Source organism: Acomys minous, assembly GCF_964271855.1.
Source record: "Acomys minous genome assembly, chromosome: 6".
Taxonomy (NCBI): domain Eukaryota; kingdom Metazoa; phylum Chordata; class Mammalia; order Rodentia; family Muridae; genus Acomys; species Acomys minous.
In genome coordinates this window covers 108957856-108980860 of record NC_140487.1, presented here as the reverse complement: position 1 = coordinate 108980860, position 23005 = coordinate 108957856, and the positions used below count along the sequence as shown (strand labels likewise).

The window sequence follows — 23005 nt, the reverse complement described above, 5'->3', positions numbered from 1 at the left end:
GAAAATGCAAATCAATCCAGCGTGGGTGGCGCCCTTCCTGACTCATGATCCCAGCAATCAGGAGGCTGAGGCAGGAAGCATCGTCGCAAGTTCGAGACCAGCCTGGGCTACATAGTGAGTTTGAGGCCAGTCTAGGCTACAGAAGGGTAGCCTATCTCCAAAGAAGCAAAAAACCAGACCCAAACGAAAAAACCCACCAAACCAAACAAGCAAAAGACTAGACCATAGATAATCACTTCCAAGGACCCATTTCTTCCTCCGCTGTCTCAGCCTTCTTTAGAGGTACTAATAAGCCACGCCCTCTTTTCTTTTTTTTTCCCAAGACTGGGTTTCTCTCTGTAGCCTTAGCTGTCCTAGACTCACTTTGTAGTCCAGGCTGGCCTTGAACTCACAGCAATCCACCAGCCTCTGCCTCCCAAGTGCTAGGATTAAAGGCGTGCGCCACCACCGCCCAGCAAGCCACGCCCTCTTAAAGGAGGTGTGGGGTCACCTTTTAATCCTTCCTGGACCGGAGGAAGATCCCTGGGCTGGGAGTAGCAAGGCGGAACCTTTTGTAAAATCTTGCAAATCCTTGCTCAGCCTTTGCTCACTAGCCCCTCCCACCCAGGTGAGACGACTCCAACGCATTGGTGGGGAAAAGAGATTCTGGGGCAGAAGAAGGGTCTTCAAGGCAGAGGCAAGGTCTCTTGCCATCAAGAGAATTGTCAGCGTGACTTCCTCGGGGCCTTCACGGAGCCACAAATATGTCCAGGTCAGAGGCCGGAGCGGGAGAGGGATGGAGCGGGTGGGGCCAGGGGGTGTGGTGGGAGACGTGAGAAGAGGTATCAGTGGGTACTTTCCCTACTGGCAATACAGTAGTAGATTTCAGTGCTAGGATTGATTCGATCCTCATCCTGGCACTGAAGCAGTTTTCTCTGTCGGTGTCTTTTATCCCTTCGTGGAAAAGCAAACGGCCAACGTTACCAACAACGCTCTGCGCCGGACGCAGTAGGTATAGCTTTATTCTGTTCCCTCAACATCTCTGTATTAGTATTCTTGTTTTATTTCTCCATTTATTTGGGTTTGGTTTTGAGAGACAGGGTTTCTCATTGTAGACCAGGCTGGCCTTGAACTCAGAGATTGGGCTGCTGCTGTCTCCTGAGTGCTGGGATTACATGTAAAGCAGCATCTGGCAGGCCTGGCTGGCTGTTGTTTTGAGACCCTGAGTCCTGCGCCCGCCCTGTACCTCCTCCTCACCTTTCTGGTCCTCTTGGCTCCTCCCATGGCCTGGGATTATCTGTTATAGGTCTCTATTGTGGGGCCTTGGGAAGGCCAGGAAGCAACTGAGGACCATCTCTTGCTCTCTGGATTTGGTTTTGTTGTTGGTCTTTTCTTGGTGCATGTGTGTGGTTTTTGTTGTTTTTTAAAGACAGGTTTGTCTCTCTGTGTAGCTTTGGCTAGCCTGGAACTCAGGGAGATCCTCCTGTCTCTGCTTGTCCAGGTGGCTCACTCCTATAATCCCAGCACTCTGGAAAGCAAAGGCAGGAGGGTCTCTGTAAATTCAGGGCCAGCCACATCAGCGTAAGTTCTAGGCCAGCTAAAAGACACCCCCCCCCCAAGACAGGGTCTCTCTGTGTAGCCTTGGCTGTCCTGGACCTGCTTTGTAGACCAGGCTGGCCTTGAACTCACAGAGATCCGCTGCCTCTGCCTCCCTAGTGCTGGGATTAAAGGTGTGTGCCACCACGCCCGGCAGCATTGCCCATCTTGAAGTATCTTCTATTCCTAGTTTCTTCAGGATTTTGTGGTAATTGCGGTGTTGAGCTTCATTAAAAGCCTTTTCTGCATCTGTGAAAGGGTTCCATGGAGCTCAGGCTGCACTCTTGCCTCCCGAGTGCTGGGAGTAAAGGCACACGCCATGATGCCTTAATTTCTCTTCTCTCTGTTTACTTTTTTTTTTTTTAGATTTATTTATTATTTACATAGTATTCTGCCCACACATGTGCCTGCCCACCACAAGAAGGCACCAGATTTCATGATAGATGGTTGTGAGCCACCATGTGGTTGCTGGGAATTGAACTCGGGACCTTCGGAAGAGCAGACGGTGCTCTTAACCTCTAAACCATCTCTCCAGCCCCTCTGTTTAATTTTTGAGGTACATTTCATGTAACCCAGGCAGGCATCAAACCTGCTGAATATCTAAGGGTGACCTTGAATTTATGATCCTCCTACTTCTGCCTCCCAAATCCAGCACACCTGGTTTATGCCGTGTTGGGGATTGGACCCACAGCTTTGTGTGTGCTAGGCAAATACTCTACCAACTGAGCTACATTTCCAGAAGCCCCATCTCGACCTCATGTGATCTCACCATGCAGCTCTGTCTGGCCAAGGTTGTCTTTTGTTTGTTTGTTTGTTTGTTTTTTGAGACAGGGTCTCTCTGTTAGCCTTGGACTTTGTAGACCAGGCTGGCCTTGAAACTCACAGAGATACGCTTGCCTCTGCCTCCCGAGTGCTGGGATTAAAGGCGTGCACCACCACACCCAGCAAGTCTTAGTCTTTTTTTAAATGTATTTATCTTTATTGGTGTTTTGTCTGTGTGTCTATGTCATGGTGTTGGATTCTAGAGTTACAGGTGTGAGCTGCCATGTGGGTACTGGGAATTGAACGCCGGGTCCTCAGAAAGAGGAGGCCTCTTGCCTCAGCTCTTACAGTGTAGGATTACAGGCATGCACTGTCATGTCTGGTAGTTTAGGGAATTTTGGGACAACTCACTTTGTACTTCATTTTCCTTAATGAGTTTGACAAATGTGTGGATTGTCCTTGTTCTTTGGGGTCACAGATGACCGGGCACAGTGATGTCACTTACTCTAGGTGAAGGCAGTCTCCCCACCTCCCCAGTCAACAGTAACCACCTTGCCACTGCCAGGATTGGCAGCTACAGTGTAACTGAGACACCTTTGTCCTTTCTTCTTTTAGTTCTGGACTGTAACAGGAATCCCCACCCCCCAACTAGGCAGCAAGCAGACACAGGGTGGTCAAGAGCCCTGACTGGTAACCTAGTGAGACCTCGTCTCCAAGTAAAATAGAAAAGATGGACTGGAGAGATGGCTCAGCAGTTAAGGCCACAGGCTGCTTTTCCAGAGGACCTGAGTTCCATTCCCAGCACTCACAATGGGCAGCCCCCCAACAGCATCTAACTCCAGGAGCTATAGTGCCATCTTCTGACCTCCATGGGCACCCACACATGTGGCATATGTTCACGCAGACACACATATTCATGTAAATAAAATATAATAAATTTATTTATTTATTTATTTATTTATTTATTTATTTATAGTAATAGGGACCAGAGAGATGGCTCAGCGGGTAAGAGCACGGGCTGCTCTCCTGGAGAATCCAAATCCTATTCCCAGCACCTTTATGGTGGCTCAGAAGTTCCGGGGAATCTGGCACCCTCTCTGGGCTCCTTGGACACCAGCCACATAGGTGGTACACAGACATGCATACAGGCAAGACACCCATATGCATAAAATGAAAACAAGTAAGCAAATAAGTAAACTAGAAAGGTTGAGGGTGTAGCTCAGTGGTAGAGCAGGTGCCTTGTATGTACAAAGCTGTGAATTCAGTCTCCAGGGCCCTGCCCTACAAAAGACCCCCTGCTTCCTAAAGAATCTTTGGGGTTTCCACCACTCTCCCACTATATTGGACACACACCCCTTTCTTTTTTTTTCTTTTTTCTTTGCGGGGGGGGGGGGGTGTTTCTGTGTAGCCTTGGCTGTCCTGGACTCGCTTTGTAGACCAGGCTGGCCTCGAACTCACAGCGCTCCACTTGGCCTCTGCCTCTCAAGTGCTGGGATTAAAGGCGTGCACCACCACTACCACTGGACAGTCCTTTCTTTTTTCTTTTTCCTTCTTTTTTTCTTTCTTTCTTTCTTTTTTTTTCTTTAGACCAGTTTTCTCTGTGTAGCCTTGGCTGTCCTGGACTCACTTTGTAGACCAGGCTGGCCTCGAACTCACAGCGATCTACTTGCCTCTGCCTCCTGAGGGCTGGGATTACAGCCACTGCTACTGGCTAGTTCTTTCAATTCTTAAGCCAGAGCACTTTCTGTGGCCATACAGTTTACCAAAAAAAAAAAAAGTATGGAGGTTTTTGCTTGTCATCATGAGCCATGACCAGGAAGAGATACTGTTTCATCTTGCTACAGTGGATCCCCTCTGAAGCACCATGAGAAAGAAGAGCCTTCCGGTTTCCTCTCCTTCCTTCCCTCCCAATTCTGTCACTCATCCTTCCAGTCTATGCTGCCTCCTAATTGTCTCCCAGATCTGCCCACTGCTACCAGCCCTTTGTCCCCTTTACCAGGTGCCCTTCCTGTGTCGCCTGGCTCACTGCCTTAGTCTCCCTGTCAGCTTTCTTGCTTCCAGTTTGGCCCGTGTGGTTCAGTGTTTCTCCAGAGCGCGTAATCCAAGTGGTTGGTCTGTGGCTCAAATGGCCCGAGACAAAGTCCACGATCTCGGTGTGGCTTTATAAGGTCATTCTCCTCCGGCCACAGCCTCATTGTCAACCACACTCTGCCCTGCCTGGTCGAACTACTTCCCTAAATGCACTCATGATACTTCTTTGTTCAGAAACCTTGCTTCTGCCAGTCATTCTGTTTCAGCCTGGATGGCAATTTCTTCAGGAAGCCCCTTCTTAGCTCTTCTACTTCCTTAGTAGCTGGGCATGGTGGCACACGCCTTTAATGCCAGCACTCAGGAGGCAGAGGCAGAAGGATCACTCTTGAGTTCCCTGGTCTACAAAGTGAGTAGACCAAAGAAAAAAAAGAAATCCTTAGCACAACTTTTTAAAAATTAAGTACACCAGATGAAGGTACCATACCTCATTATAGATGGTTGTGAGCCCCCACGTGGTTGCTGGGAATTGAACTCGGGACCTTTGGAAGAATAAGCAGTGCTCTTAACCTCTGAGCCATCTTTCCAGCCCTGCTTAATGCACATTTAATCCCAGCACTCGGGAGGCAGAGGCAGGCAGATGGCTGAGTTCGATGCTAGCCTGGTCTTTAAAAAAAAAAAAATCCTGGACAGATGGTTAAGCGGGGCACAGTGGCTCACTCTTGGAATCCCAGCTCTTGAGAGGCTAAAGCCACGGGACCATCAGGACCAGCCTGGGGTCCACAGGGACTTCCAGGCCAGCCTGGGAGACAGAGTGACTCTAATCTAAAAACTAACAAAGCAGAATGTTGTGTGTGGGGCAGCGAGCAGGTCATGGCTTGTGTGGTGCTCAGGAGCCCAAGACAGGGAAGAGAACCCTGACCTACATCACACAACATTGCTGTTTCACATCTATATAATAACTATTGATGAAACTGAGATCTACGGGAAAAGCCGAGTTGCAGGTAGCATGTCTAGAAGTGACCGAGGTGAGGTTAGAACTCCAGCTGCTGAGGATTTCTGGATGGCTCCAGGTTTGAGAGGCGTCACATTAGGAGCAAGAGGCATCAGAGGAAAGGCTTAAAAGCACCCACAGGGGAATGGAAGAGGAGAAAATTGCACCAGTCTCCATGTTTGGGTGTTTTGTCTGTGCATCATGTGCATGCAATGCCCACAAAGGCCAGAAGAGGGCATTGGATCCTCTGGGATTGGAGTTACAGAGGGTTGTGAGCTGCCAGGTGGGTGCCAGGCCTTGGGGAAGAGCCAGACTCTAATAGGCTGAACCATCTCTGCAACCCCAAACCATCTCTTCCGTTCTCTGTGTTGAAGCTGTCCGGGGTCACATCTTTGCCAGGCATTCTGGCTACTTCTTTGCCAACTTGACATGAGCTAGAGTCACTTTGGAAGAGAGTATAGCGATTGAGAAAACGCCCCTGCTAGACTGACCTGGGGCAAGCCTGTGGTACCTTTTCTATGGGAGAGGAGGGCACAGCTCACTGTGGGTGGTACCGCCCTTGAGCTGGTGGTCCTGTGTGCTATAAAAAGCAAGTTGAGCCAGGCGTAGTGAAAAAAGAAGAAAAAGGAAACTGCCGGGGGTGGTGGCACACACCTTTAATCCCAGCACTCAAGAGGTAGAGGCAGGTGGATCACTGTGAGTTTGAGGCCAGCCTGGTCTACAAAGTGACTCCAGGACGGCCAAGGCTACACAGAGAAACCCTATCTGGGGGGAAAAAAAAAACCTAAAAAAAAAAAAAAAAGAAGCAAGTTGAGCTGTGCATGGTGGTGCACACCTTTAAACCCAGCACTCAGGAGGCAGAGGCAGTCAGATTGCTGTGAGTTCAAGGCCAGCCTGGTCTACAAAAGTGAGTCTAGGACAGCCAAAGCTACACAGAGAAACCCTGTCTCAAAAAAAAAAAAAAAGAAAAGAAAAGTTGAGCAAACCAGAAAGCAGTGGTCCTCTACGTCAGCTCCTGCCTCCAGATTCCTGCTTGAGTTCTCCCCTCTGTGATGAACTGGGATCTGGAGTTGTAAGGAGAAATTAACCACTGCCCACCAGTCACAGCAACAGAAACCCTAAGTAAGAGTGGTTCTGAACTCCCTTAGATTCCAGATTGGTACCAATCAATAACTATGTTATGGGTGTGATTAGAGCCAGCAGCCACTTGGTGATCTTTATTACTTCTAATGAACATGACTATCTAAGATAGGCATTGTCCCCTTTTCTGAAACAAGCGGTGTGTCTGTGTAGCCTTGGCTGTCCTGGAACTAGCTCTGTAGACCAGGCTGGCCTTAAACTCATAGACATCCACCTGTCTCTGCCTCCCTGAGCGCTGGGATTAAAGGTGTGCACCACCACACCCAGCTAGACCTTCCTTAACTGATTCAGATTGTTAAGGGGGCTCAGGAGTTTCCACCTGCTGACACTTTCGGAAGAGGAGGAGGAGAGAAGAAGAAAAAAAGGAAGAAATAAGAAGAAAAAGGACGAAGAAGAAAAAGGACGAAGGAAGAAGAAGAAAAAGGAAAATCAAACTAGGAGGCTTAATAACGTAGGAATCCATCAAGCCAAAGGTCAGATTTAAGGACGGGGAACGTTTGGAGACTTTTGAATTTATGTTTCCACTCAGTGCTGTCACAGGCCCTGGTTTTATGGATCTAGAAGATGAGAAGTGATTGGTCAGGAAACACCCCAAACATTTTCTTTTTTCTTTTTATTTATTTTATTTTTTTGAGACAGGGTTTCTCTGCAGCCTTGACTGTCCTGGACTCACTTTGTAGACCAGGGTGGCCTCGAACTCACAGCGATCCACCTGCCTCTGCCTCCTGAGTGCTGGGATTAAAGGCGTGCGCCACCACTGCCTGGCACCAGAACATTTTCTAGGAAAGTCAGCACTAAAGTATTGTCCACTTGTCTGGGAAAAGCGTAGAGGGGACAGGGTGTGGGGAAATATGATGGCTTCCGTTCTCCTGGTTTGAGAGGAGATGCAGTGTTCCTAGTCAACCACTAGGTGGCACTGTGAAAGGCAGGCACACTGATGGCCCTATTAGAACCTCTCAATTTAAGAAAGAATTTCAGCAGCTCTAACATGTTTACCTAGATTGGTTTGTTTAATAAAAGAGGAAAAATGCTAATAAATCTTAAAAAGACAAAAAAAAAAAAAAAAGAAAGAATTTCAGATCAAGAAGCATAAACTCTGATTTTTGTGTTTTGCTTTCTTTGGGAGCGAGGGGATTTTTGAGATAGTTTTTTGTTGTTGTTGTTCGCTTGGTTTGGTTTGGTTTTTTTTCTGAGACAAGGTTTCTCTGTAACCCTGGCTGTCCTGGACTCACTTTGTAAACCAGGGTGTCCTTGAAGAGATCTGCCTGCTTCTGCCTCCCCAAGAGTGCTGGGATTATAAACATGTGTCACCATGCTCTGAGAGATAAGGTTTTGTTTTTTTTTTTTGAGATATGCTCTTACTCTGAAGATTGTCAACACGTGCCCCCACACCTGACACAAATTCTTTCACGTCCTCTCGTGGTGTAAGTTTATTGAAGTCACTGGCATCTTTGAAAACCTCAGTCTTTCCATTCACAGAATAAAGGACTAAGCTATATATTTGACATGCCAGGAAGGGCATCAATAGGCACAGTATGGAGATGTAAAATTCAGTTCTCAGCCATGTTTTCGTAGACCCGCAGACGGTTATGGGCAGTAACTATTACAGTACCCAGCAAAAGTGCAGACCTTTTCCAGTATTGAGGGGTTGTGTTGCACAGCATTGATAGTGTCTCAGGTGCTTCCAGCTTCATCCCATGTGTCCTGAGTGCCCTGAGAGGGTGAAGATTAAACGCATAAGGCTTTCCAGCTCTCAACCTGAGCTCCTTTTGGAGACAGGGTCTCGTGCACCTTAGGGTAACCTCGAGTAGGAGCTGCAAGCAAGCCTGACTCAGAACTTCTAGTCCTTGCGCCTTTACCTCCCAAGTGCTGGCTTTAAGAGATGCGCGACAGGCTATCCGGCCTCTCTTTTTACCCACCTTCCTACCAGCTTCCTCTGACGTTATTTTACACTATTTCCCTGCATTATTTTACAGCCTACAAAGAGACTTCTGGCTTGATCCTGAAAAGTCCTGTGTTCTCACTGGCACCCAACCCCCACCCCCGCCCCCAGCTGGAGCCCAGGGCCCTCAGGCTTGCTCCCCGCCCCGCCCCCGCCCCCCCCCCCTCGCTGAGCCTTCCCACCCACACACTCCCTGATTGGTGCAGGTGTTGCAGAGGTGGAGAGCTACGGGTTTGAGGAACAGCACAGTTATTCCTCTTGCTTCCTCAAGTCCTGTGACATGTGGCCCACGTTGTGCTGGCAATGGCTCCCAGGGCCGCGGCTCCTTCAGTAGTGCCAATCATCAGAACTTAGAGCCGCAGTTTTTTTGTTTTGTTTTGTTTTGTTTTGTTTTTAGAGACAAGGTTTCTCTGTGTAGCCTTGCCTGTCCTGGACTAACTTTGTAGACCAGGCTGGCCTCGAACTCACAGCGATCCGCCTGCCTCTGCCTCCCGAGTGCTGGGATTAAAGGCGTGCGCCACCACAGCCCGGCTGCCGCAGTTTTGTTAAGTGGCAGGTTATTATCTGTTAGTGGGTCCCCGAAGTCAACTTAGTGAGCCAGTCTGCCAATGCTTTACTTTTTGAAAATAGAAGTAGAAAGCACCGTGCACCCCTGAACTGTGAATAGTGAGAACAGCTCCCTCTCCTGGGAAATGCGTTCAGTCACACAGTTGCAGGTGCATCCCTGATACCAGTCATGATGTGACATGGTTTCTTCCTGATAGTTGTCCCCTGGTCCATAAATGCACACATATGTGCACGTGTAGCGTTAGCTGTCCTGGAACTCCAGGACAGGCAGACCAGGCTGGCCTCCTCCCTCCAGTCTTACCTGCCTCTGCTGGGGTTAAAGGAGTGAGCCACCACCTCCTTGCTGATCTTTAGCGACATAATGTTTCTTTAGAAGTATTACATTCTAACCCGGTCCCTGGGAATTGGCTAGCACTATCACTGCCAAGCATTCTTTCTAGCCCTTGATACAGAGTCACAGAAATTGCAAGTATTATCCTTCAGCTTCCATTTTCACTCCTTATTGCAATTTTGAGACACTTTGATTGCACTGCCAAGACCTGGCAGTGGTGGTGCACACCTTTAATCCCTGCACTTGGGAGGCAGAGGTAGGTGGATCACTGTGAGTTCGAGGCCAGCCTGGTCTACAAAATGAGTCCAGGACAGCCAAGGCTACACAGAGAAACCCTGTCTCAAAAAACCAAAAAAAAAAAAAAGAGTTGTGGGTGGTAAATATGAGAGTCTTTGATTTCAGGTTGACTTCTCCTGAGTTTGTCTAGGACTCTAATACGATGAAAATGATGGCACAGTGACAACCTCTGAGGAGGCAGCCATCAGTTGGAGCATCCTGGGGGAAGAAAAGCTGCTCTATTCATAAGCTGTATCCGAATACTCTTTGTTCCAGAAAACCAGATCGGAGAGTGCTGGAGTTGGTCCTTTACGTGTCTCCCTTAGCTGGGCCTAGAGTGCCTTGGAGCTATACCCACACATACTGACTGGCCTTGAATGCTTCCAGTAGTCTCGAGGGCTCCCAAAACCATCCAGCTCTGCTGTCTAGGAGGTCCTTTCTTCAGCTAATCTGAATACACTTCTGGCTGGAAAGTATGTCTGAACTGAATCTTTTTTTCTCTGTGGCCTTGGGGATCGAAGCACCTTAGGCCAGTGCCTTACCGCTCAGCTGCATCTTACCTGGCTGTTGCGCATGCTCTGTTCCCCACCCACCCTCTCACCCCAGCATCCTCTGCTTTTGACTTAGTTACTTAGGGTTTCTATTGCTGTGGTAAAGATACCAGGACCAAAAGCAACTTTCGGAGGAGGAAAGCTTACATGTCTGGATCACAGGACGTCATGAAGGGAAGTCAGGGCAGGAACTGAAGACGCTAAAAGGTGGGCCAATCACTGCCATGGCCTCAGGGCTTGCGCAGCCTGCTTTCTTATACAGTTACCTGCCCATGGGTAGGTAGCACGGCCCTCGATAGGCTGGGCCCTCTCAAATCAATTATTAAGCAAGAAAATGTTCCACAGGCTCGTCCACAGGCCAATCTGAGAATGCTTTCTCAACTCAGGTTGAGAAATGGCTCTGGCGTGTGTGAAGTTGATAAAGTGCTAGCAGCACAGAGAAGAGTAGTGTGTGTCCTTTTTAGTATAAGTCTGATAAATGAGTGTGTGTGAATGTATATGTGTGCATATGTGTGAACTATATATCGAGACAGCATGTGACAAAGCGTGAGGGCTCCAATGCATACCAGTCAGAAAATAAGCAAGTTGTTGTGGTTGTTTATTTTATATATTTTTATGTGCTCTGCCTGCATGTACACCTGCAGGCCAGAAGAGGGCGCCAGATCTCACTATAGAGGCATGTGAGCGACCACGTGGTTGCTGGGAATCGAATTCAGGACCTCTGCAAGAGCAGACAAGTGCTCTTAACCTCTGAGCCATCGCTCTTTGTTTTTGTTTTTGAAACAGTTTCTCTGTGTAGCCTTTGCTGTCTTGGACTTGCTTTGTAGATCAAGCTGGGTTCTAACTTGCAGTAGTCTGCCTGCCTAGAAATCTGTCCTTTTTTTTTTTTTTTTAATTATCTAGGTTTTGATGCTCAACTTTACCACTTCTTAGCTGCCTGATGGTGGGAGTGTTTTTTGATTTTTTTTTTTTGTTGTTGTTTTGCTTTGCTTTTTTGGTGGGAGTGTTTTTTAATCCACTGGGAACTCCTAGCAAAGATGGAGGATAAATATTGGCTACTTTGTAGCATTTTTGTCCTGGTCTTACCCTAAAGAAGGCTCTAGCCTGAGGCTAGAGAGCTGAGGATACATGATGAGGAAGCCTTCTTCTGGTCTCAGTATCTATGCTGTTTTGTTTTTGTTTTTTGTTTTTCGTATTTATTTATTTTTGAGACAGGGTCTCACTTTCTAGCCCCAGCTGGAGCTGGGCTGGAACTCACTCACCTCAATTAATACAGATCCACTTACCTCTACCTTCCACATACTAGGACTTAAGGCCTGTGCTGCCACACCCAGCTGAGCATCGATCTCTACCCTCATCCATCCATCCATCCACCCTTATGGGAAAGGTCAGGAGGCATGCCCCAGAACCCTTCTAGGAGATGAAGACTGAGCTACATTTATAAGGATGGGTTTGGACTAATTCACACAAATGATTAGAAGAGAAATGGGCAAAAAAAAAAAAAAAAAAAAAGGCACTCTTGGGGTGATAAGCATGGGACCAACACGCTAAGCACTGAATGTCTGTATCTGGTCCTTGATGAAGAATACTGCCTGGTCTCAATTTTTGTTTTCTTATCAGCAATGTGACCCTGGACTAGAAGCTTTTAACCTCTTTCCTCTTTTATAAAAACAGAGAGACAATTGTACCTATCAAAGGGAGCATGCCCAATACAGTGAAAACAAAAGTGTTTGGGCTTTTTTTGTTTGTTTGTTTAAGACAGGGTCTCTCTGTGTAGCCTTGGCTGTCCTGGACTAACTTTGTAGACTAGGCTGGCCTCGAACTCACAGTGATCTGCCTGCCTCTGCCTCCCGACTGCTGGGATTACAGGAGTGCGCCACCACGCCCGGCTCCAAAAGTGTTATTAACTGAACATTGGCTTACTATGTACCTACCACCTTTATATTTCTCCCCAGGAGGTGACGACGGTGTTTTTTGTTGTTTTGTTTTGGATATTCAAGACAGGGTTTCTCTGTGATAGCCTTGGCTGTTCTGGACTCACTTTATAGACCAGGTTGGCTTCTAACTCAAGAGATCCACCTGCCTCCCCTTGGCCTCCCGAGTGCTGGGATTACAGGCGTGCGCCGCTGCCGCCGATGGCCATGTTTTTGAGTTGAAGCTCCTGGTCTCTCTACCTTAAGCTATCCTGAGTGCCTCCCTTGTCATCTTGGGTACTTCCTTAGAGAGGAGAGTGGCTCCCTTCTGACCTGGGACTCCCAGCACAGCAGTTACTCGACTAGTATCAGATGGACTTTGTCTGCCATCAATCTGGGTTCCTAGAGCTCCCAGGCCATCCAACCTAGGAACTATTCACTTATTTTTTTCTTCCAGCTCCGGAAGATTCGAGCTTGGAATGTGTTAGCTTCAGCAGCCCCCTAGATCGGGAAGTTGTAGGCTGTGGCTTGGCTCTGGAATGACTTTGGGTCCCAAAGTATTTCCTAATTTATAGGATCAGAGACAAATTTGACGAGCCCTTAGCCCTAAGATTGGCTGTGCTGGACTCGGAACGAACTCGTAGAATTGGGTCCCAGAAAAAGTGTGAGGAAGCATTTTATCCGCTAGAGAAATGGGAGGTGCGTCTAGGTAACTAATAGTAACCAGGCGAGGCAAGTCCACGCCGCAGGACCTCCGCGATGGCCAAAAACTACGACTCCCATGACACTCCAGGGCTGAGTCCCGCTTCCCCGCCCGCCCACTGACTGCCGTTCCCGCGAGCGGTGAAGCCGATTGGCCCCGGCGTAGCGGGGGGCTCCCCCGCTAGCAGGTTAGTGGGCGCCACCGGCTGCAGACGTTGACCGGGCGCGCGATGCGGGGGCAGGGAGGACCAGGGCCCCGCGCTCACTATTCTGGAAACTGCCGGGCGCCATCGCCGTAGCGTAGCCGCGGACCGGGAGGCGCGGGGCAGGCGCGGAGACTGCGTGGCGCAGGCGCAGTGCGGGGTTTCTTCTGGGTCCCCAGACAGCTGGAGGAGATAAACAGAGGAGGAGGGAGGGGAGTGCGTGTGTGAGAGCGCGCGAGGGAGTGTGAGTGTGTGTGAGCGCGGGTGTGAGGCGGTGCGCAGGGGCGGGCGGAGGCGCTGTCCGGCCCCGGCCAGGCGCCGGGCGGGGAGCATGGGAAGAGGCTAAAGCTGCCCGGGTCCCCAGCCCCCTTCCCGGGATCCGCGCTCCTGCTCCCGGGAGAGGGGCCGGGCCCCACGCACCGACATGGGCTCGTGAAGTTGCACCGCTGCTGGTCCCGGGAAGAGACCTGACAGGTACGGGTAGCCGCCGCCCCATCCCAGCCACAGACGCCGAGTCGGGGACGGGCTCGGGCAGCCCCAGCACCCGGGCCGCTCGCTCTGGGCCGGATCCCGTGCTGGGGGCCTGAGCCCGATCGCCTCGGGACTTCGGGGTGTCCCGAGAAGGGGACAGGCCTCGGCGGCGAGGAAAGGGCGGAGTGGGCCGGGGACGGGACGGGAGGAGAGGCCAGCAGACGGCTAGCTGGGAGGTAGTGGGAAAGCTGTAGGAGTCTCCGGGAGGCTCTATCGGGACAGAGGTGGAAGTCGTCCTATCACGGGACTTTGTTATTTATTTATTTATTTATTTTTGCGGAGTTTTTGACATCTGATCTGACGCTGGTCGCACTCAGGAAGAAAGGGGCAGGTGGAAGTTTCAAGAGGTCAGTGACCTGACCTACTCTTTCCGTGTCTCTGTTGCTCTGACTCCCCCTTGCCCCGTTCGTCTCCGCCCCCCCTCGTGTGTGTGTGTGTGTGTGTGTGTGTGTGTGTGTGTGTGTTTTCAGGCAGCCGCAGATGCCTTCAGTGGCTCATCCTGGCACCAAACTGAACTTTGCCAAGGTGTTTGCATCATCGACTGCAGCGCCAAGTACAAAGGGTCCCTGTTTGGGAGTGGGCTGTTAGTACCTACTTCAAAGGGTAAATAAGAAATGTAGAGATCAGCTTTAAATCATCAGGCTCCCTTTCTGAAAAGCTTTAGTGGCTTGGCCCCGTCCCGTCCCCCCGGATAATTGGAGTTTCTTGGTAACTTTTCGGGTTTGCTCTCCACTGTAGGTGCGTTGCCACGGCTAATAGAAAACAGGTATGAAGGACTTGTCTTAGCAGCAGATTGTGTCTGGTTTTTTGTTTTGTTTTGTTTTTTCTTTTCTTGGAGCTCTCTGGTTTTCTTAAATCTCTTGAAGTAATGTATTTGGTGGAGCAACTTGAAAATTTTGTTCTCAAGTTTGAGTTTAGAAGCCGAGTACAGTGGCTGTAGCTTTCCCACTTCTTCCAAGGATGGGGTGGATGGTCAGGATAAAGCGTCAGAGAAGTGTTCTTATTGTGTGTGCGTTTTACAGCAAGGTCTCAGGTAGCCCCGGGAAGGCCTTGAAGCCATCACACTCTTATCTTCCTGCCTCCAAGTCCCCACGTACTGGGATTATAGTGGTATGTCACTGCACTTGTCCCAAGTGCCTTGCCCTCCCCACTACCTCTTCAGGGCAGGGTTTCTCTGAATTCATTCTGTATGTAGTCCAGGCTGGCCTTGAACTTGAGATCCGCTTGCCTCTGAGGCCTCTCCCGAGTGCTGGGATTAAAGGCCTGTGCTACTACAGCCAGCTAGCTCCAGGTGTTCCTTTTTACCCACAGCCTGCCAGATCTCTGTGAGTTTGAGGCTAGTTTCAGGAGACCCAGTCGCAAAATAAAACCTGAGTGTAAGTGAAAAAGTAAAGCCTGAAACAGTTTTGAGATTTCTTCATTGTTAATTATATTTCTCTTTTTTCTTTTGAGACACGGTCTTGCTATGTAGCCAAGGCTTGCCTGAAACTCAAGGCAGATAGATCCCTGGCCTCAGTCTCCTGAGGTCTGGGAATATAAATCTGAGTGTTTAGCCGGGCGTGGTGGCGCACGCCTTTAATCCCAGCACTCGGGAGGCAGAGGCAGGCGGATCGCTGTGAGTTCGAGGCCAGCCTGGTCTACAAAGTGAGTCCAGGATGGCCAAGGCTACACAGAGAAACCCTGTCTCGAAAAACCAAAAAAAAAAAAAAAAAAAAAAGCCTGAGTGTTTATGTCTTTTAGTCTATTAATTAATTAATTATTTATTTTTATTTCATATGATTGGTGTTTTGCCTGCATGCATGTTGGTATGAGGGCATTGGGGTTCTGGAGTTACAGACAGTTGTGAGCTGCCATGTGGGTGTGGGAATTGAACCCAGGTCCTCTGCAAGAGCAGTCAGTGTTCTTTACTGCTGAGTCACCTCTCCATCCCCCTAAATAATTTTTCTTGTTGTTTTGTTTTTTGAGACAGGATTTCTCTGTGTAGCTCTGGCTATCCTGGAACTCTCTTTGTAGACCAGGCTGACCTCAAATTCACAGCGTGCAACACCATGCCCGGCTAAGAATGTTTTTAATATAGTTTTTTTTTTTTAAAGATTTATTTATTATTATGTATATAGCACTCTGCCTGCATGCACACCTGCAGGCCAGAAGAGGGCATCAGATCACATTATAGATGGTTGTAAGCCACCATGTGGTTGCTGGGAATTGAACTCAGGACCTCTGGAAGAACAGTCAGTGCTCTTAAACTCTGAGCCATCTCTCCAGCCCTTAATATAGATTTTAAGCATGAACCTAAGGAGAAGGAAACAGGTGCTTGGAAAAGACATGCTTCAGTATGGAAGTAGACTTCTGAGAAAAAGTTACCTCTCTTCTATTCTTTTATGTTTTGGTTTGGTTTTTGGCAGCACTGGGGATTAAACCCAGGGTCATGAACATGCTAGGTAAACCCTCTCCCTCTGCACCACAGAGCTATATCATCAATCAGTCCTCCCCCCCCTCCTTTGTCTCCCTGAGTTCTGGGGCTGGAGGGGGGGGCACACTGCACCCGTAGTTCTTTAATTAAAATAAATATTACCAGGCAGGGCGTGGTGGCGCACGCCTTTAATCCCAGCACTCGGGAGGCAGAGGCAGGCGGATCGCTATGAGTTCGAGGCCAGCCTGGTCTACAAAGTGAGTTCAGGACAGCCAAGGCTACATAGAGAAACCTTGTCTCAGGAAAAAAAAAATTACTCTGTGTGAGAGCAAGTGTGCACATGGGTTTGTGCTGCACACATGTATGCAGGTACACACACCACTGTTTGCGCGTCCCATTGCATGTGTGAGGTCAAGTGGGTCAGTTGTCTCCTTCACAGTGCGCTCTAGGGATTGACCTCAGCTTGCCAGGCTTGCATAGCCAGCACTTCTGCTCACTGATCCCCATTGCTGGCTTTATAAATGTTTGAGATAGGCGCTCAGTAAGTTGCCCATGATGGATTTGATAGTCCATGTGGGCCTTGAACCTGTCCTCTTCCAGCGTCCATTTCCTGAGCAACACTGAAGTTAGAGGCCTGTTTTATCAGCCCAGCAAGTTGCTATGTTTCATTGGAAGACTGGAGACAACCCCCCTTTCTTTCATAGTTTGGATTAAACTGCTGATAAGTCTGGATCCTTTCCTCTCCTTGGGAACCTTTTCAAGTCACATCTTATAGAGGGAGCACTACTTCTGGCTTGATTTGGCAGAATAATTGAACAACCTTTATTTCTGCTTGGGATTCCTTCTCTGGTAGTCACGAGAGAGAGAGAATACATAATGTGATCACAATGACGATGTCAGCAGTAGTTGAACAATTTTTGGAGTTGTCACAAGTGGCAATTTTTTGTTTGTTTGTTTTGGTGTTTCGAGACAGGGTTTCCCTGTGTAGCCTTGACTGTCCTGGACTCACTTTGTAGACCAGGCTGGCCTCGAACTCACAGCGATCTGCCTGCCTCTGCCTCCCGAGTGCTGGGATTAAGTTGTGGGCCACCATGTTAAGTAGGAAAACTTTATTTTGGCTATCTGTTTTAGGGTGTCAGTTCATGGCTCCTTGGTTCCATGGTGGCAAAAGTAAGTGACAGAGGTTTTTACCCGATGGCAAACAGCGAGCAGAAAAAGGAGAGAACGGGGACAAGGTATCACCTTCAAAGGCATGATGCCTCCGGGGACCTCTTTGACATGTGAGCCTGTGGGGACTATTTCTTTTCTTTTTGTTTTTTTGAGACAGTGTCTTTTTGTAGCCCTGGCTGTCCTGTCCTTGAACTCACACTATAGACCAGGCTGGCCTTGGACTCAGAGAGATTCATCTGCCTCTGCCTCCCAAATACTGGGATTAAAGGTGTGCGCCACCCCACCCCCACCCCCACCCCCCAGGAAGGGGCTATTTCTGTTTTCTTTCTTTCTCTCTCTCTCTCTCTCTCTCTCTCTCTCTCTCTCTCTCTTTGTTTTTTTGAGACAGGGTCTCTCTGTGTAGCCTTGGCTGTCCTGGACCCGCCTTGTAGACCAGGCTGGCCTTGAACTCACAGCCATCCACCTGCCTCTGCCTCTCGAGTGCTGGGATTATAGGCGTGCGCCACCACGCCCGGCTTTTATTTTTTTAAAGATTTATTTATTATTATATATACACTGTTCTGCCTACATGTATGCTTGCACACCAGAAGAGGGCATCAGATCTCATTATAAATGGTTGTGAGCCACCATGTGGTTGCCGGAAGTTGAACTCAGGACCTCTGGAAGAGCAGCCAGTGCTCTTAACCTCTGAGCCATCTCTCCAGCCCCACTGGGGTAACTGGCAATCATTTAGTTGGAACAAATTCCGTATGGACACACAGGGCATCTTCTGTGTGGTGTTTTCGTACCCTTGGGCTTCAGGACACAGATGGGACACAAAATTGACGAGACAGAGCCACACTGGAGCCTTTGCTGTGCTGGGACTCACTGTGTCGCTCGGGTGGCCTAGAACTCATGGCTGCCTACCTGCCTTAGTCTCTTCAGTGCCAGAATGACAGGCACACAGTAGCATTCGCAGCAGTGACCTGCTCTTCAGTTGTTTTCTCTCTCTCTCTCTCTCAGTTCCTAATCTCAGAGACAGCCCTGGGCAGCGTGTGGTGTGGGTACTGGATACCTAGCTGGTTTTTGGGCCGGCGGCTTAGTGTCTTACGCCGTTTCTTCTAACATTCTGCCCTTTACAGAGCCTCCCATTGCATCTTCGGGCCGCTGGTGTAGATGGCTAGACCTAGAACTCTGGCAACTATGCTTTCTTCTTATCTGTCATCTCTTAGGAAATCCAGGTCCTGAAGGTCGAGGCCGGAGACCGGACCTTGTTGTCACATGGAGTTCTGATTAACCTACTTTGACAGAGAGGCACTAATTGGATATATCTTTAAAATGGCCGACATATATCGATGGGTTTGGTTCTAGTTAATATTCTTTTTTAATCTACTTTAACCCTCAGGGCTGCCTGGTGAGATGAAAATCATTTTTCCTTGCTATGCACATGAAGTCACAGATTTAGAGTTATAGGAACCTTGCTGAAGCTGGGAGGTGGTGGCACATGCCTTAATCCCAGCACTCCGGAGGCAAATCGCATGAGTTCAAGGCCAACCTGGTCTACAAAGCGAGTCCAGGACAACCAAGGCTACACAGAGAGACCCTGTCTCGAAAAGTTTAAAAAAAAAAAAAAAAAGAGGAGAGGGAAGTGGAGTTTCTTGGGATTCTAGAAGACAGCACAAGGACTAAAGGACAGAGATCTTTGAGAACTGGCTTTGGTTTGATAGGAGAAAATTTGATTCTACCCCACCCCACCCCCCACCGCCCCCCAGGTATCCCCGGGGGCCATGATCTATCTTCCAAGGACTCAGCTCCCTTCACCTCTGCTCTTCCAATGCTGGGTTTAAAGGCAGAGCCACACCTCCCAGCTTGCCTCTCAAGCACACGGCAGAGGGTTCAAACTTAACAGAACTAAACTGTCTTTTGGTGTTTTAAATTGTTATCCTGTGAAAATATCAACCACTTTCTTTTTGATCTGTAAAAAGCTGCCGTGTATTGACGTTTTGCTTTATACTGGACACTTGCCAGATACTTTTTCTGAAATACGTCCCTTAATCCTGTCAGAAAACCGTACATCCCCTACCTGAAGAGACAGGCTCCACAAAGTCAAGAAATATGCTAGAGGTTCCACAGCTAGAGGTGGTAGGGCTGTTATTTGCACCGCGTTAGCCTCTTTGTGTACGTGACATGGGTCACAGGTCCTCTCTGAGGTGCAGACGCATTGCCTCACTTCCAGAAGGATGAGGACCGAGACAGTCTTGCCTCTCACTGCATCTCCTTGCCTTCCCTGGGGCCGGCTGGGGCTTTATTGGCTTCCTTAGGGTGAGTTCAGGCCTGAATAGGGGAACGCCCAAAGCCCCGGCCTCCTTCTTTGTGCTATTAGTAATAGCTTCAGACTCCAAGAGCTGCATGGTGATGGTGAGCAACCCTAAAACCTTGAGACCCGAGTAAGGAAAGGAGGCCAGAGTGTAAGAGGGCCTGTTCTCAAGGGAAGTCCTCAGCCAAGCCGGCCCGGTGGTGCAGGTCTCCTGTCCCAGCTGCCTGGAAGGACTGAAAATGTAAGGCCTTCATAGGCTACAGAGTGAGTTCAGAGCCAGCCTGGGCAACCTGGTGTTTTCAAAATAAAGCACTGAAAAGGGCTGGGGATGTAGGTCAGTGGTAGAGCACCTGGCCAGGCCCTAAAGGAAGGAGGGGAGGAATAGAACATTTCCGGACATTCTTAAGAGTGAGGGTCAAAGGTCACTGTTTACATTTTTATATTAAACACCTCCCTTTAGGACAAATAAGCTCACAACTACTATAGCTGGGCCCCGAGCTTGATGCCTAGAATAATGGCCCTTAATCCCCCCTGTAGCCATTGAGGGAGGGATTAACCCGGTTTCCTTGGAGTGGGGGTGGGGAGAGAATAGGACCTTGCCCGGGAGTTTCCCAGTGGCCCTCAGGCAGTGTCAGGACTAGAACCTGGCAAACTTTTACTTTCATTTACAACCCCAGGTTCTATTTCCAAGCAGAATAAAATTGCTTTTTCTTGGACCTCGAAGGGAACTTTTTCAGAATGGGAGCAGGCTGCCTAACAAAAGGCAAAGTTCTGAAAACTAAGGAGAAACACTAACTCTGCTCAGATGGCATTACACTGCCCGGTCAGGCAAAGGAGGTGTCAAGGTGAGTTTTTGTTAACTGCTTCCCAGAAAGTGAAGTGTGTCTTTTTTTTTTTTTTTGGTTTTTCGAGACAGGGTTTCTCTGTGTAGCCTTGGCTGTCCTGGACTGACTTTGTAGACCAGGCTGGCCTCGAACTCACAGCGATCCGCCTGCCTCTGCCTCCCGAGTGCTGGGATTAAAGGCGTGCACCACCATGCCCGGCTTTTTTTTTTTTAAAGATTTATTTATTTATTATTATGTATACAGTGCTCTGCATGTACATCTGCAGGCAGAGGGGGACATCAGATCACATTATAGATGGTTGTGAGCTACCATGTGGTTGCTGGGAATTGAACTCATGACCTCTGGAAGAGCAGACTGTGCTCTTAACCACTGAGCCATCTCTCCAGCCCCGAAGTGTGTCTTTAGATGGACTTCCCTTGGGATTCTGTGAGCCAAGAGACTGAGAGATGTTTCCAGAGACGCTCTTTGCTGAGAGGAATAGTCTGCCTACCTCCCTTTCTACATAACTGTCCTTGTATTAAGTGAGTGCATGACCCTGAGGTGGTGTGAAATTCTGACCCTACCCTCTTTTATTGGAGACAGGGTCTTTCTATATAACCTAATGTGCTGTCAACACTACCCACAGTCTTACTGCCTTGGTGTCCTAAATGTTGGGGCTGCAGGTCTTCACCACTGTGCCAGCCTTTTATTGAGGGTCGGGAGGAGGGGCCAATGTTTCATTGGCTACCCTAAGCTAGCCTCAAACTCATGTCCTTTTGAGTGCTAGGGGACAAGATGGGCTGATACTTCAGGCCTAAAGTAGCACTCTTTATTATTTCTTTCCACTTTGTTTTTTGAAATGGGGTTTCTCTATGTAGCCCTGGCTGTCCTAGAACTTGCTCTGTAGACCAGGCTGGCCTCAAACTCAAGAGATTCGCCTGCATCAGCCTTGAGTTCTGGAATTTAAGGCACACACCACTTCTGCCTGGCTAAGTCTGTGTTTAAGACTACCAAAACCAGCTCCCCAATAGACACCCTAATAGAATCCCAGCACTCTGTGAGGCAGAGGCAGGCAGATCTCTGTGAGTTCGAGGCCAGCCTGGTCTACAGAGCGAGTTATAGGACAGCAAAGCCATTTTTTCTGTGATTGGGTGCTGGGATTGGACCAGAGTGGCACACGTTGTTAAGCAGGTTCTTTATTGGTAAGCTATACCCACGGCCATGCTAATTTTGCCTCCTTGCTTAGCTCTAAAGAATGGTAAGAGATGAACTTTGTTTTAGGCAAGTGTCGGACATGGTCTGATTAAAGATCACAGCAATGGTTGCTATGTTGACTCCCCACTTAATAACTTTGTGATGTGGTAAATTAACTTTTCTGTTTCATGGGATTGCTCTGGGGGGTCTGCAGTAACACTTGTAAACTGTTTAGAATGCTGAGTAAATGTCATTTAGCAGCTCAGTCTCAAACTTTTTACACGTGTACTCTTCCATCTGTGGCTACCCTGCAGAAGACTCCAAGACCAGACTAGGATACCGAGGCTTAGAAATGCCATGTAGGGGCCGGAGAGAAGGCTCAGAGGTTAAGGGCACTGACTGCTCCTCCAGAGGACCTGAGTTCAGTTCCCAGCAACCATATGGTGGCTCACAACCATCACTGTGAGTTTGAGGCCAGCCTGGTCTACAAAGAGTATCCAGGACAGCCAAGGCTACACAGAGAAACCCTGTTTTGGGAGAAGGAAAGAAAGAAAGAAAGAAAGAAAGAAAGAAAGAAAGAAAGGAAAGAAGAAAATGCCATGTAGAAAGTAGATGGTGGGGTTGAGATTTGGGTTTGTTGGGTTCCACAGCTTGGCTCTCCATCATGTTTTGCCACTTGTGCTGCCCTTCCATGCGCCCTTGCGATGTCCTTTTCCCCCTGTGGGGTTGCTCCAGTAGAGGCTGCAAGCAGAAGAGAAGGAAACTTACATACTTCTTTTGCACAATTCAGAATGTTGAAAGGGATCAGTTGTCACTTGAGCTGGAGGCGCCTCTACGTGGTGGGAGAGCGTGTCCAGAGACCCGTGGCACATGGGATTAAGGTTCCACCTTCCTTCTGCAGCTAAAGAGCAGTGTCTCCCTAGAACCTGGATGGTGGAAGTGGTTTTGTAGTTCATCTCTGAGTTTGCTTCTTATATATTTAATGTGTGTGCATGTGTGGAAGTCATTGAGCCATCTTGCCGGCGCACCTCCCCCCCATCCCCCCACTTTTTGAGGTGTCTGAGAACGAACACCAATAGGCCCATATATTTGAATGCTTGGTCCCCAGGTGGTGGAATTGTTTGGGAAGGAGGATAAGGAGGCGTGGCCTTATTGAGGGAAGTGTCACCAGGGTCAGCTTTGAGCTCGAGTCGTTTCCAGTTAGTTCTCTTGACCTTGTGTCTGTTGATGAAGGCGTCAGTTCTGAGCTACTGCTCCGGCATCCTGCCTGCCCACCCGCTGCCATGGTGATGGTCACAGACGCTAACCCTGTGGAACCAGGGTGTTCTGTCATAGCAATAGTAAACTAAGATAGTAGCCGGGCGTGGTGGCGCACACCCTGAGGCAAGTTCCAGGCCAGCCTGGTCTACAAAGCGAGTCCAGGACAGCCAAGACTACACAAGAAACCCTGTCTCGAAAAAGCCAAAAAAGAAAACTAAGATAGGTCTCAGGTAGCCCAGGCTAGCTTCCAACTCACTCTGATACTGAGGCTGGCCTGATCTCTGCCTTCCTCCTAAATACTGGTATTGTAGGTGTGTACCACCATTCCCAGTT

At 48.8% G+C, this 23005-nt stretch overlaps 1 protein-coding gene across 4 annotated transcripts in view; it reads left to right on the top strand.

Annotated features, from left to right (window-relative positions):
• Positions 1-621: 621 nt before the first annotated feature.
• Positions 622-23005, top strand: part of WDTC1 (WD and tetratricopeptide repeats 1) — a 62409-nt gene continuing 40025 nt past the window's right edge. Inside the window, exon 1 of one of the 4 annotated variants that reach the window (XM_084785256.1) lies at positions 622-751. The gene's annotated coding sequence lies outside the window, so the exon portion shown is untranslated. Of the gene's footprint in view, positions 752-12834; positions 12970-13006; positions 13459-23005 lie in introns of those variants that run through there. The other 3 variants (XM_084785255.1, XM_084785257.1, XM_084785254.1) reach the window with 3 other exon arrangements.